The following is a 16,820-nucleotide window of genomic DNA, read 5'->3' as shown; positions in this document are numbered from 1 at the left end:
ATACTTGGGTTCAATGGCAATTTGAATTTGTCTGTTTCAGCTCAGTAACATTACACGAAGCAGAACAAACTGAATCGATGTTGCTGCAAATATAAAATAATGGCTCAGTTTCAATAAATATGATGGTCCTTTTATGTTTTTTGGAAAAGATAACCATACAAAGTGCTGTCTGATACACCTGGGCCAGGGCAGAACTAGTCTCAGCCATCCACATCTGCTGATTAGACTGCACACACGGCTTGCAAAGTCATACAAAAGGAGAAACACTGGTGTGGGTGTGTGTGTGTGTGTGTGGGGGGGGGGGGGGGGGGGGGGGGGCACAGTGACTGGGGAAACAGTTTCAAAGGGTTGATAGAAAAGACAAATAAGACAGAAAGAGTAAAGAGAGAACTCTGCTTCCATTCCTAAGCCTAAAAAGGAATGCATTGATCTCAGCCCATAAGCTCATTCTTTTCACTTAGATGTTTGACCAGCTTTCTGCACAGTGGAATTTAAATTTGTGCCTTCAATCCCAAGCCTGCAGAAGGGATGAACCCCCCCCCCCCCCACACACACACACACACACACACACACACACACACACACACACACACCTACAATTTCCTCTCCCGCTGTGCAAAGTTTTTGGTGTGAGAGACAGTGACGTGTCAGTGCTCACTGTGAAAGTGTAAAACAAGGATAAGAATTTACATGTATGGGGGCATTGCAGGGAGTTTGCTGGGTTATTTAACTTTCTTCAAAAAAGAAAAAGAAATTACATATGTCAACATATGAAAAATATCAGTCTTTTTTGCTTTTACCTTGCAGCTTCCACAACAAGTCATTTTAAAGCGGGTCATATTGTGAACCTTTTCAGCAAGGTAATATAGGTCACCAGGTGTCTTAACAACAGACAACAACGTAGAACATCCTGGGGGTCAGGCCAGTGCCCTGGAAGTAGTGATTGTGATGTTTTGTACACTCAAAAAAAAAAAAAAAACGATGCATCGGATGAACTCAATTCACTTATGAGCAGGATTTCCATCTAATAAATATATGTAGCCCCGACTCAAATAAAGTGCATCCATGCAAGAAAATTGAATTTAATTTAGTTGGGACTACATATTAGATGGAAATTCTGCCCATAATTGAACTGAGTTCATCCAGTGAGTTATTTGTTTGAGTGATACACTCAAACAAATATTGTGCAAAAGTGCAAATGCAAAAATTTGTGCATTTGCATTTGTGCAATATCTCTAAAATTAGAAAGGCCTTGTCTTAGCATGATGCTGAAAAACTAATTCATGCATTATTTCCTCTAGGCTGGACTATTGTAATTCATTATTATCAGGTTGTCCTAAAAGTTTCCTGAAAAGCCTTCAGTTAATTCAAAATGCTGCAGCTAGAGTACTAACGGGGACTAGGAGAGAGCATATCTCACCCATATTGGCCTCTCTTCATTGGCTTCCTGTTAATTCTAGAATAGAATTTAAAATTCTTCTTCTTACTTATAAGGTTTTGAATAATCAGGTCCCATCTTATCTTAGGGATCTCATAGTACCATATCACCCCAATAGAGCGCTTCGCTCTCAGACTGCAGGCTTACTTGTAGTTCCTAGGGTTTGTAAGAGTAGAATGGGAGGCAGAGCCTTCAGCTTTCAGGCTCCTCTCCTCTGGAACCAGCTCCCAATTCAGATCAGGGAGACAGACACCCTCTCTACTTTTAAGATTAGGCTTAAAACCTTCCTTTTTGCTAAAGCTTATAGTTAGGGCTGGATCAGGTGACCCTGAACCATCCCTTAGTTATGCTGCTATAGACTTAGACTGCTGGGGGATTCCCATGATGCACTGAGTGTTTCTTTCTCTTTTTGCTCTGTATGCACCACTCTGCATTTAATCATTAGTGATTGATCTCTGCTCCCCTCCACAGCATGTCTTTTTCCTGGTTCTCTCCCTCAGCCCCAACCAGTCCCAGCAGAAGACTGCCCCTCCCTGAGCCTGGTTCTGCTGGAGGTTTCTTCCTGTTAAAAGGGAGTTTTTCCTTCCCACTGTTGCCAAGTGCTTGCTCACAGGGGGTCGTTTTGACCGTTGGGGTTTTTCCGTAATTATTATATGGCCTTGCCTTACAATATAAGGCGCCTTGGGGCAACTGTTGTGATTTGGCACTATATAAATAAAATTTATTTGATTTTGATTTGATTCATTCATTCATCTTCTACCGCTTAATCCAGTTATGGGACACGGGGGGCTGGAGCCTATTCCAGCAGTCATAAGGCGTGAGGCGGGGTACACCCAGGACAGGACGCCAGTCTGTCGCAGGGCCACAAACAGACAAACAAACACAGACCCACCCACACACACAATCACACTACGGACAATTTAAAGAGTCCAATCCACCTAATCCACATGTCTTTGGATGTGGGAGGAAACCGGAGCACCCAGAGGAAACCCACGCAAACATGGGGAGAACATGCAAACTCCACACAGAAAGGCCACGGGAATTGAACCCACGACCTTCTCACTGTGAGGCAACAGTGCTAACCACTAAGCCACCGTGCTGCCCCTGGATTGGATTCCATCTAATAAATATATGTAGTCCCAACTAAATTAAATTACATTATCTTGCATTGATGTGTTTTATTTGACTTGAGGCTGCATATATTTATTAGGTGGAAATCCTGCACATAATTGAAGTGAGTTTTGACTGTAATTGACATTTCTGAACAAAGTGGAACTATAACAATATTTGTAGAGAGCATATTTTACACATAATGAAATATCCAAAAACACATTTTATGAATATGTGATCTGTAAATATATCTAACTAGCATGTTGCCTGTGGGAACCTAGATTGAGTAGTGTTTATAAAATAGATAGCTGACATTTTGCAAAGGTGGTAATAAATTAAGCAATGATTTGGAATGGCGTGTCAGTCCACAATGTTTTTAGATCCTTAGACCTTGACAATTTTTAGAAGAGGAAGTCAACCCTTTTATTTCCTGTTAACTATGCAGTTTTTAATGTTAATTTACTGTCTTAATGTATTTATAAAGTGATTAGGTAGTTGTTATCATATTATTATTATTATTACTTCTATTTTGTCATTTGATTTTTAAATGGACCACAATGGAAATAAGTGTTTTCACTTTCTTGTGTTATCCATGTATTTTTAACATATTTACAATTATATGCACTTACATTGAACACACTCACATTTTTAATATAAAGATAATTTATGCCTCCTGAAGGAAAGGTGAGTGAGTCCAAAATGTAATTAGTAACATTAGCTAATATTTGTAGCTCCTCCAAAACTATTAGTCCTATCAATGTTCTGTTTTGGTAGTGTACATCATCGTGTACAAATGGAAAATGTCAGCTGTACTCTCTTTATCCCTGATCAAAATTGTTTGCAGACACGCACAGCTGTTTGTCTTTACTGTATGCACGTGCTTCTAGACACAAACAGGGTGGAGATCAAACACAATACACATTTCACTCATGGTGTCAGTTACATGAGACTGAACTCACTTATCTTAATAGCAACATAAGCTAATTAAAGTGACTAAACCAACTGAACTACAAAATCACAATAAATCAAGAACACTAACAACACTGTTAAAGTAACATGAACCACAATAACATTTAAAACCCCAAACTCCCATGGTGCATTGCAACACAACATCCACTGTTTATTGGTTAGCTAAAATTGCTAATTTCTCCAAAAATATTAGTCCAATCAACTTTCTGTTTTTGCAGCATTCATCCTTGACCCAAAATACATAAGAATGCCAAATGGGAAATGTCAGCTCTCCTCGGTTTTTGTGTGATCGAAACCACACACACACACACACACACACACACACACATGCACAGAGGCCACTTGGATATTGTAATATAGAGATGCAATCATAAAATAGATTCTGGATTAAAACAAAGCTAATTCAATTCTTAACATTAGTTCTTGGAGAGCTTATGTTTTTACAGCCCTCCTCTGAAAACAACAGACAGGTGTCTGGTCAGCTTTTGTTTAGGGCCCCTTCACACATAAAACAATTGAAGCCGATTGACCCACGGAGGAGGAATCACATGCCACTCCTGAAAAATTGAAGCCACCTCAAATGCCTCATACAGCTGTTGACACAACCATTTGTGCACACCGATGGCCAAAAGACAGCAAGTGCCCATTCGATCCCCCTCTCGGCATGTGTCGGCCAAATTTCAGGTGCCACACATGTACATCCAACACCACTCACTAGGCACTTAGAAAAGGCGGGGCTATTCGCGTTCCTGGTATGAGAGTAGTGCAGATGACCACATTTGAGTTGTCTGTGAAAAGTGTCTACGTGCTACATAAGTGTGTCATTGGCAAGCCATTGCCGAACCCCCCCAGCACATGTGACATGCCTATGTGTCAGCCCACCCCTCAACACGTGGTGTGCGTGTGTATCGTGCTCCCCTCACCCGCACCACATGTGGCATGCGGTGGGGGGGGGTTACACTTGCATGCTGTTAATTATATGCAGACAAGATCACTGGGGGGGCCAGCCAGCCATGCCTGAGCGTGCACAGCATGGCAAGGCACCTCTCAGCTGATCACTGACAGCTGGAAATGTCTGCAAACAGCCACTGCTGTTGAGTTCTCTGGACCTGGAAGCCACAGTTGGAGACCATGCACCGTGTTATGAGGGACATGATTTTACAACTCTTCACCATGAGACACGTGTGTGTGCTTACCGTCCTCACCTGGAAATACATAAAAAAAAATATATCGGCTTTGCAACAGGCTGGAGCGATCGTGTCAGCTCGTGTCATCAACAGGCTGTGCCAAATGAAAAGGACCGTCTGATCATATGTACATTCAGCTGGCTATCTGAATGTCATGTGAGCTATGGTCCACATGACATGGTGTCTGTCCTTCAGTGCGCCACTCCCTGCACACGTGGGGCCAGCAGATTTGGACATGATAAGAGCGCACTGCTTCATTCATGTCATTTCATGACTTCATGTCTATGACTATGGGTCATATACAGAGGAACAGAAGGATCATACTTGTAATGTCAGCTCGATAAGAGGGATTAAATATTAGAAATTGCCTAGTTTTTCATTTTCTTCGTTTTATGTGTGAAGGAGCCTTTAGCCAAGGCTTTTTTTTGTCTGCAAAATCTGAGTTAAGTGACAGTTATTAGCACTGTGCAAAACATAGTAGTTCAAAGGAGGAGCTGATGACAGGTTTATTTTAAAGTGTGGAAATAGTGTGAATTTCCACTTCTTTTTTTTTTTCATAAAAAAAAAAATGTCCATTTTGTGTCAAAACAGCCACAACATTGCTGTCAACTGTCATAATTCAAAAGTTACAAATGTTGGTTTTTTGTGTTATTCAAATAAGAATTTTGAATTATCAATAATCTCAAATAGGGTGACATGGTGGATTAGTGGTTAGCACTGTTGTCTCATTGTGTGAAGGAAGGGATTACTTTTGTCATTTCTTTTGAAATTGCTAAGAAACACCAACAATCATAAAGCATAAAGGTTTGTATTCAGCAATAGTCACTGGTGTTATGCAGCCTAAAAGAAATAAAAATTCTTACAAGAAACTGTTTATGTGCGTGTTCAATAGAAAGAAGCTGCTGTTGGTTCCAGTGTTTTCCTCTTCATGACACATTATTGGACAGATGTGAGTCAGACTCTACTGCGAAATATAGTCAAAAATATGGTGTTTTGTTTTTTTTTTTCATTTTACAATTATTCATCATTGTTGGATTTTTGTATTGAGGGTTTATTGTAAAAATGTGCCTTAAAAATCACTTACCCTTTGAATAATTGATGCTGATATGTAGATAGTATTTGTGGAAACATTAATTCCCATAGTCACTGGTTTTCACTACAGCGCTCCAATTAACATAGCTCAATACTGAGTTTTATCTTAGCCATGATGAATAACAGGAGCTTTATCTCACACATTCTGGTTCCCTAATTGAATCAGCAGACAAATTGACATTGTTTTGTTCTTGCTACATAGGACATTCGATTTCTCCTGTAGTCACATGGTGAGAAGCCTTCGGGGACGGAGTTGGTCAGACGACCTTGGGTCCAGTACAATCGGATGAAACTGGCCCTTGAAACATGGAAGTGTAAGCAAAAGAAACACAGAGCAAGCTTTCTGTGATCAAATGCTCTATTATAGCTTCCACATTCTTTATGACTTAATACCCATAACCACCTGGACACCTAGAGGGAGAGTATTTTGTGTATTACTGTATACTCAGGATAACAATGACCCAAAACCTTCTTGTTAAAATGCTATCTGTAATAAAACAATATTCTCATGTCAAATCTTAGTAACCAAAATTACACATTTAATTAAAATTTTGTTCTTTACATCTACTGTATAGCAAAGGATTTATTCTGTTTATTCTTTGATGTTAAAATGAGACACAAGGTTTTTTTGTTTTTTTTAAATAGTGCTGCTTCCAGTCAAAAATAAAATTGCTCCCGGTTCTGGAAATACATAGTGAACTTTAAAGTACTGGGCAGCTACAGTATTTTCCTGTTTTCATGTCTTTGCATCCTGTTGCTGTGGCTTTACATCCTGTCTAAAACCACAGTGGGATTTCACTGGGTGGACCTGTTTCCATCCTGCACAGTATGGGAAATTTCAATACCACATTTCTCTCAACTGCAACCTTGAATTAGTGGTGTGTTTGGTGGCTTAAATGCCAAAGATGAGCAATGGTTTGAAAACATGCACCATGATCAGTAGAAATAAAAGAGCAAAATACCCCAGAAGCAACAGTCCTAAAATTACAGAGCTTTATATGAAAGCAATATTCTACACCAACCTGCTGCTTTCTCATACTTAGGCCTGAGGATTTGGAAATACATTATTCACCACAGGTATGCATCTGAAGGACTCATTTAATGCACCCTAAACTGTGGCAGTGTAGTGTATAAACCAAACTGCACCAAAATACAGAGGATGATATTTTTTTCAGCAGTTTTGTCAACCAAATGTGATTGGGTTAAAACATGTTTAAGCCAAAGACTCAATCAAGACCATCCATCACCACCTCAAACTGAGTCTCACCTATTCTTGGTTTTGTGTTTGTGCACACAAACCTTATGGCTACCTCTGTATAGTTTGCAGAGAAAAAAAGGATCCAAGTTCTCTGGAGTCTTGAGAACCTGCCTGACCACATACAGTTCTGTCAGTTCTGGAATTTTTCTGTCTGTCTGTCATCTAGCTACACACTGTGTGCACAACTCTCCCAACCACATATTGTCACATTCGGGCCAAAAAGTTATTACTTACCTCAAGAGATTTACAGTCAGCCGTTTTTCCACTTGTGCTCCAACTTACTCACTCCAACAGTGTTAAAAAATACATCCAATAAGTGTAAACTAGACTGGACAAGCTAAGTAAAAAACATTAAATGCATAACTTGCAACACAACTGAGGGAGTGGTGTCAAAATCCAGCCATGTGTCATCAAACGCCGGCCTTGATGACGAGATCCAACACTGACTCAAGTGTGTAGGAGCTGCCTTCAGCTGCCTACCACAGTGTTTTCAACAACACAGACCTTTGACACAACAAAACTCCTTGTCTACAAAGCCATCATCATGTCGACCCGACTGTACAGATCTTGTACCATCTGAAGACACCTCGAGCAATTCCACCAACATCAGGTGGGAAGACAACTGCACCAACATCAGCGTCCTGGTTGAAGCCAAGCTACAGAGCATGAAGTGTGTCATCATCAAGAACCAACTTTGATGGGTCGGTCACGTCATTAGGATGAATGTCGGCAAACCTTCTAAGAAGAGCTTCTGCTCCCAGCTGAGTGACGAAAAACAGTTGAGATGAGGGCAGAAGAAACCTCCTGAAGGACCTCCTGAAGCACAATGTCAAGAATTCCATTGACTGAAAGTCCTGGGAAGAACTCATGAGGGACATCCCAGTCTCTTTGCTATTTATAACCCTATCCCTAACCATAACTCTAACCACAACCCCTCTTGCATTTGCCCAAATTTAATGCTACCATCACAAATTCATTTTGTGATACTCTCACAAAAAATGTGATACATTTTGTGACAGTATCACAAATTAATCGATTAAATCACTTTTCGCAATGCCATAACCAACTGGCATGAGATTGGGTTGTGAGGACTGAGCCACCTCATGAGCAATGATCCACACATGAGTGGAAGTCTTTGAAAAATGCAAATGAACAACACAGAAGAGAAAGAGAAAAGAGAGAGAGCAAGATCCTAACTGGCAGAAGTCTCCTGCAGCAACCATGTGCAGCGTCAGTAAGACACAGTGCACGTCAAGACTGGGTCTGTTCAGTCATATCTGCGTCCAGTGTCCTCTCTGGTCGTCAGTCAAGAGACGATCTTTCTCACCACTGATGGAAAATATCACTGTGCTGTGTGATGCTGCTTCCTGCTTGACACCATATTTCAAAGTTCCATGAATTCAACTTGACAATCATTAAACCTATTGATTGGCATCATCACCTTTGCATCTTCTTTTTTTTTGTCCAGCCACTGTCAGTAAGCCAGTAAATATAAACGTCACTAAGAGCTAGCAGTGCTAACTCCTTTAAAGTCCTGCGTTCCCACCACAGCTGTCCTGTTGAGATTCCTAACAAGATGTCACTTCATCTCCAAGCTGTCATGGTCACACTTGCAAAATTGGATAAACTTAGTAAGTACTTTTTGTCAAGTTTTATTCCTAAAGATTCATTTTATTGTGAAACAAATACAGTCCTCTCCGTTAATCCAAAATCTTAATAAAACTGAAACCTGAATGTTTGATGAAGTGAGTTTTGGGTTTCTCAGGGGAATATGTATGTGTGTTCAATAAGTCAAGTCGCTATGTCAGCATGCACAATGAATCATGGGTGCACCCAAAGGTCATTTGTGATAAATTTGACCTACAAGCGGTAAGTCGCCAATGTTTTGATAGTGACTAAATTCATGTAAATGGGTGATATGGAGATGAGTTTGAATGATTTTCGGTGATGGACAGTGGTGAATTCAAAAGAATTTTTGAAGAAATGAGGAGTTGGTGGGACGAGCGTTCAAAAAATGAACATGGCCATCTTGCAGGACTTGGAACAAGTTGTCCAACAAAACCAGGCAGATTATGAATCACAAGTTAAGACCAAAGATGGGGAAACGATACCAAACCCCATGAAGATTAACAATGGAAAGTGGACAAGGGCGAAGGACAGAGTGCGCAGGTAACAGAGGTGGGCGGATCAATCAATCAATCAATCAATCAATTTTATTTATATAGCGCCGATCCTAATATTGATAATATTGATACCACAGCTTGTATTTATATTGAACGATCCCTGTGTAAAAAGATCGATACTCAAGCTTTTTTTCCTCTCCCACACGCACTGACTGCTGCGCACACAGATTCATCAGTCTACTTGTTTGTAAGAGCAGCATTGCGCTGTGTCACACAACACGGAGCAGCACACCCTTGTATTGTAGTTTGTCAGCCCTCTACCTCATGAGATTTTGTTTTAAGTTGTGTTGAGTGATATTTTTTAATAAAAATGTTGATTGTGATAATAAAGTATTTTGTTGTCATGTACAATGTTTGGCGAAATTCTATCCTAGGTCTTTTGGATCCTTTGGATCTATGAAGCTTAAATATGAAAAAGTATTGGTATCAATCAATCAATCAATCAATTTTATTTATATAGCGCCAAATCACAACAAACAGTTACCCCAAGGCGCTTTATATTGTAAGGCGAAGCCATACAATAATTACGTAAAAACCCCAATGGTCAAAACGACCCCCTGTGAGCAAGCACTTGGTGACAGCGGGAAGGAAAAACTCCCTTTTAACAGGAAGAAACCTCCAGCAGAACCAGGCTCAGGGAGGGGCAGTCTTCTGCTGGGACTGGTTGGGGCTGAGGGAGAGAACCAGGAAAAAGACATGCTGTGGAGGGGAGCAGAGATCAATCACTAATGATTAAATGCAGAGTGGTGCATACAGAGCAAAAAGAGAAAGAAACACTCAGTGCATCATGGGAACCCCCCAGCAGTCTAAGTCTATAGCAGCATAACTAAGGGATGGTTCAGGGTCACCTGATCCAGCCCTAACTATAAGCTTTAGCAAAAAGGAAAGTTTTAAGCCTAATCTTAAAAGTAGAGAGGGTGTCTGTCTCCCTGATCTGAATTGAGAGCTGGTTCCACAGGAGAGGAGCCTGAAAGCTGAAGGCTCTGCCTCCCATTCTACTCTTACAAACCCTAGGAACTACAAGTAAGCCTGCAGTCTGAGAGCGAAGCGCTCTATTGGGGTGATATGGTACTATGAGGTCCCTAAGATAAGATGGGACCTGATTATTCAAAACCTTATAAGTAAGAAGAAGAATTTTAAATTCTATTCTAGAATTAACAGGAAGCCAATGAAAAGAGGCCAATATGGGTGAGATATGCACTCTCCTTCTAGTCCCCGTTAGTACTCTAGCTGCAGCATTTTGAATTAACTGAAGGCTTTTCAGGGAACTTTTAGGACAACCTGATAATAATGAATTACAATAGTCCAGCCTAGAGGAAATAAATGCATGAATTAGTTTTTCAGCATCACTCTGAGACAAGACCTTTCTAATTTTAGAGATATTGCGTAAATGCAAAAAAGCAGTCCTACATATTTGTTTAATATGCGCATTGAATGACATATCCTGATCAAAAATGACTCCAAGATTTCTCACAGTATTACTAGAGGTCAGGGTAATGCCATCCAGAGTAAGGATCTGGTTAGACACCATGTTTCTAAGATTTGTGGGGCCAAGTACAATAACTTCAGTTTTATCTGAGTTTAAAAGCAGGAAATTAGAGGTCATCCATGTCTTTATGTCTGTAAGACAATCCTGCAGTTTAGCTAACTGGTGTGTGTCCTCTGGCTTCATGGATAGATAAAGCTGGGTATCATCTGCGTAACAATGAAAATTTAAGCAATGCCGTCAAATAATACTGCCTAAGGGAAGCATGTATAAAATGAATAAACTTGGTCCTAGCACAGAACCTTGTGGAACTCCATAATTAACCTTAGTCTGTGAAGAAGATTCCCCATTTACACGAACAAATTGTAATCTATTAGATAAATATGATTCAAAACACCGCAGCGCAGTGCCTTTAATACCTATGGCATGCTCTAATCTCTGTAATAAAATTTTATGGTCAACAGTACCAAAAGCAGCACTGAGGTCTAACAGAACAAGCACAGAGATGAGTCCACTGTCCGAGGCCATAAGAAGATCATTTGTAACCTTCACTAATGCTGTTTCTGTACTATGATGAATTCTAAAACCTGACTGAAACTCTTCAAATAGACCATTCCTCTGCAGATGATCAGTTAGCTGTTTTACAACTACCCTTTCAAGAATTTTTGAGAGAAAAGGAAGGTTGGAGATTGGCCTATAATTAGCTAAGATAGCTGGGTCAAGTGATGGCTTTTTAAGTAATGGTTTAATTACTGCCACCTTAAAAACCTGTGGTACATAGCCAACTAACAAAGATAGATTGATCATATTTAAGATCGAAGCATTAAATAATGGTAGGGCTTCCTTGAGCAGCCTGGTAGGAATGGGGTCTAATAAACATGTTGATGGTTTGGATGAAGTAACTAATGAAAATAACTCAGACAGAACAATCGGAGAGAAAGAGTCTAACCAAATACCGGCATCACTGAAAGCAGCCAAAGATAACGATACGTCTTTGGGATGGTTATGAGTAATTTTTTCTCTAATAGTTAAAATTTTGTTAGCAAAGAAAGTCATGAAGTCATTACTAGTTAAAGTTAATGGAATACTCAGCTCAATAGAGCTCTGACTCTTTGTCAGCCTGGATACAGTGCTGAAAAGAAACCTGGGGTTGTTCTTATTTTCTTCAATTAGTGATGAGTAGAAAGATGTCCTAGCTTTACGGAGGGCTTTTTTATAGAGCAACAGACTCTTTTCCAGGCTAAGTGAAGATCTTCTAAATTAGTGAGACGCCATTTCCTCTCCAACTTACGGGTTATCTGCTTTAAGCTACGAGTTTGTGAGTTATACCACGGAGTCAGGCACTTTGACTCATTTAAACTAACATATTCATCCTGCTGTAACCAGGTTTCTGTAAGGCAGAATAAATCAATATGTTGATCAATTATTATATCATTTACTAACAGGGACTTAGAAGAGAGAGACCTAATGTTTAATAGACCACATTTAACTGTTTTAGTCTGTGGTGCAGTTGAAGGTGCTATATTATTTTTTCTTTTTGAATTTTTATGCTTAAATAGATTTTTGCTGGTTATTGGTAGTCTGGGAGCAGGCACCGTCTCTACAAATATACAGCAAATTTTGGGAGTCCATGCTGGTTGGTGTACGGGATGGGAAACTTGCAGAAGAAGACACCCACTCCCACTTCTGGATGGAGCCGCACCTCAAACAGAGAAAGAGAGAGAAAAAAAAAACTGAATCAGGTGGCAGAAAGACAACAAATAAGGTGTAATTTGTCAGTATTAGGCAACAAGAAAAACAGAAGAAATATGAAGGTGATCACTGGCTACTACAACTAAGCTTCACTACAAGACCCAGACTTTAGATAAAGTTGAGGCAGCGGCACACTCTGTCTAATAATAAAATGAATTGAAAAGGTTAGAAAGCATTGTAACATACTATGGCAGTATGCTAGCCGTACGAAAGGGAAAATAAGTGTGTCTTAAGACTGGACTTAAAAGTCTCTACAGAATCTGACTGTTTTATTGACACAGGGAGCTCATTCCACAGAACAGGGGCATGATAAAAGAAAGATCTGTGACCCACAGACTTTATATTCACCCTATGGACACAAAGCAGTCCTGCACCCTGATAATGCAGAGCCCAGGCCGGTACGTAGGGTTTAAGCAGGTCAGCTAAGTAGGGAGGTGCCAGTCTGTGAATAATTTTATAGGTTAATAGCAGAACCTTAAAATCTGATCTCACAGGGACAGGAAGCCAGTGAAGACATGCCAAAATGGGTGTAATGTGGTCAAACTTTCTGCTTCCTGTCAAAAGTCTGGCAGCAGCAGTTTGAAGCAATTGGAGACCGCTAATGCTGGACAGCGGTAAACCAGAAAATAGAATGTTGCAATAGTGCAATCTAGAAGAGACAAACGCATGAATCAGGGTCTCAGCATCAGTCACAGACAGGACGGGGCGCTTTTACTAAATGTAACATTTTGGTTCCTTTAACATAAATTCCACATTACAGCTGAGTGCTGATGGATGCATGAGTTGCTCCTTTTATTGGATATGTTTTAGCAGCATCATCAGCATACAGTACGACAGTCAACATGCTGGAGAAAGAGAAGATTAAAGCTGCCCAGAGTGCATGCCTGCAAACAAAATTGTTTCCCCATGCAAAAACAAAAAGAATCTAAAGCTATGTCTCTCACAGTAAAGGTTTGCTATGTCTATGCTGTTTGTTAGTAAATTATGTGTCACTAATTCCTCTCAAGTGGCGCAGTGAAATCAAAGAGTCATCCACCATAATAGCATCAATGGGCATTAAACAGGAGCAGTAATCAGGTCTGGGAGCCATTTGCTAGATACTTAACTAAACACTGGACTTTCTCCTGCTTTGAGGACAGCCTGTCTGTGCTGCACTCACTCCGATCATCAGATTTCCTTCATGCATATACAAAGTGCATGAGGAAGTCATTACACCCCTCAAAGCAAAGGGACATTTACAAAGAAATGCCAGCCTTCAAAGGTTATATTTAGTCTCCATGGTCTAGTAACTCACTTTATGTTCCCAAAACTCAATCATAAACACATTTCAGAGTCCCACAATAGTTGGTGGAAGTAAATTATAGTCCAGTTTGATCAAAAGGGTGGAAATATATCTCAGCAAAGCTCAAAACTGGCAAAATTTGAAAAGTTACTGTGTGCCCATAAACTGAAATAAATAACTTGAAAGTTTGCAACTTCTTTGATGAATGTTTGAACCATAATTTAATTTTTTTTTTTTTTTTTCATTTATTCTTTGAACAACTTCGGCAAAGGTGGTGGCCAAGGGGATAGTCTGCTTGGTTTCAGTGCAGAAGGTTCCATATTCAAATCCCACCCCTGCCACATTTCTCCATGTAATGTGGAGTTGCTTCAAGGCATCCGGCGTAAAACTTGTGCCAAATCAACATGCAGATCCACCTTGGCTCTGCTGTGGTGACCCCGAGTGAAAACAAGGGAGCGGCCGAATGGACTTTCTTTAATTTTTTGAACAAGTTATAACTATCCATACATAACCTTTCTTGGATTTATTGTTGCTGCATGTGTTGTTTCATTGGACGTATTTCACCGTCTCTTTGCACCAACCACATTCTCTTAAACTCAGGAGGTAACAAAGTTGTGTCCTTTGCCTGTGTTCTGAGACTCTGACACCAAAGATGCAGTTTAATTAAGCGAGGCTTCGAACACAGTCTAAACAAACACAGCAGCTATAAACAAACAACAAGTCCAATTACAGCAGAGTTAATATTCAGGGCAAAGCAGCATTAGGCTGAGTGGGAGGGGATGGGAGGAGGAAGAGGAGGAGGAGGAGAATGAGGCTCCTTTGATCCATGCTTGGCGATCTCACACATCACTGCTGTTTGGTTCAACAGATTAAAAAAAAAAAAAAAGCCTGACTGGCAGTGAAATAGCATGTGTTAGTGCTATATGCAAGATATATTTTATATATAATAATTAAAAATACCATGGAATTGTATCAGATCCCCATAGCTGTTATAACATAAAATAAATAAATCATTCAATCTGAAATGAGTTTTGACGTCTTTCCTCATTCAAATACTCTGCAAATAAGTTGTTTTTCCCCATGTGACTGTTGACTTCAGTCCAAGTTTCAGTTCATATGTATTTAACCCCTTAACGCCTATTGTCGCATATATGCTACAATATTTGACTCAAATATGCAACATACCAAATTGACCAGTATGCCTGTTGTCGCAAATTTGCAACATACCATTATTATTATTATAACATTATAACATAAAGTCATTACCAAAATACCAACATTACTATTTATTTTTTGTGCAAAAGTAAAATTAATAATCTCAACATTATTTACCATCTACTTAAAGGCAAAAATACACACAAAACATTTTTTTTATATACAGCTATATAAATTCAGGCATTAAGGGGTTAAAGGTGCAACATGCAAAAGTACAATGTACAGTAATAATGCAATGAAATACATTTTGCCCCAGCTCTATAAACCCATAAAATTAGGAATACTTCCATAAAACATACCAATCCATAAAACTGAAAAGTATAAAAAAAAAACAAGCCAAGTATCATAACAACAGAGAATAAAAACAACACATTATTAAAACAATACATAATAAAACACATGGGGAGTTGCTCAGAAACTATGATTTTTACAGTAATCCCTGAAAAGCTTTTGTCTGAAATGGAAACCACAATATTTGAGGGTTTCTCCAAAAGGAGGTGCAATCAGAAAATTGGGGTGTCGGGGGGGGGGGGGTGATGCAAATGCTAATGTTTATTGTGAAACGTAAAGAAAATGCTGAAGCTGGAAAAAAGACAAAAACTAGGATAATGATGGAACAGATTGGTTTTAATTTTGAACTGATAGATGATCAAGCAAAATATGTTAAATGTTGCAAAACAGATGCTGATAATAGTGATATATATATATATTTTTTTTTTTCATTTTTGTGTTGTAAGTAGTGTGTGGAACATCATGCCAGTCATGAGCAGGGGCACCGCCAGGCATTTTGGGCCCCCTGAAAAGGAATCTTATTGGCCCACCCCATTATTTTGTCAGTATTGTAATTGTATTAGGGGCCTCTCTGCGCCCCTGTCAGTCATAGGCTCCAAGAATCCTTCTTATTCTCCCCTTTTCAGCACCCCTGATTGTGAGACTTGAATGCTAACCAGTGACCTCAGGCAACAACTTGACATCTTGGGTATAGGTCTCTTTGGAGCACCAAGGGGAGGTGACAGTCTAGTGGTTAAGCATTGGGCTTGAGACCAGAGGATGCTCAGTTCAAATCCCAGCCTGACCGCAAAAAAAACAAACAAACCAAAAAACAGAAGAAATACTAAAATGATCAACAGCCACTTGCCCTAAGCTTAACTAAAACACCCAGAATTTCGATAAAGTTGAGGCTGCAGCACGCTGTCTTTACTAATGAATTTAAAAGGGTAAAATGCATAGTAACATACTATACCAGTATGCTAGCCATACGGAAGGGAAAATAAGTGCGTCTTAAGTCTGGACTTGAGAGTCTCTCCAGAATCTGACTGTTTTATTGATGCAGAGAGACCATTCCACAGAACAGGAGCATGATAACAGAAGGCTCTGTGACCCGCAGACTTTTTTCATCTTAGGGACACTTAGAAAATGTGCTGCTGTTCACACAGCCAGGTCAGAAATGGTCAGCTGCTCTCTACTCTCGTGCTGGCAGCGCGTATGGCACCACCTTTTCTAAGTGCCCTGCGAGTGGTGTTGGAAGTTCGTGGGTGGCACCTGTACTCCAGCTGCGAGTGGGTTGAATGTTATGTTATTTGTCTGGCATTCGATGATTTTGGGCCACTGGTGTGAAGGCTGACTCGACCGTGTCATTCAGCCATGGTTCAACATGGATGATGATTTTGTGCAGCTGCTTGGCACGATATGTCCGACCTGCATACGACATGCCTTTCAAATGCTCTGAACACGAGTAGATGGCAGTGCGAGCTGGAATGGGTTTCCGGTGCGAGTGGCACATGAATATAGAGGGCATGTGCTGTCCTCGAATGAATGTGGCGACTGCTGTATGAGGAGACTCCGATT

The sequence above is a fragment of the Thalassophryne amazonica genome, chromosome 2 (assembly GCF_902500255.1).
Source record: "Thalassophryne amazonica chromosome 2, fThaAma1.1, whole genome shotgun sequence".
In the NCBI taxonomy this organism is placed as follows: domain Eukaryota; kingdom Metazoa; phylum Chordata; class Actinopteri; order Batrachoidiformes; family Batrachoididae; genus Thalassophryne; species Thalassophryne amazonica.
The sequence above is the reverse complement of the archived record's forward strand: the minus strand, read 5'-3'. Positions refer to the sequence as shown.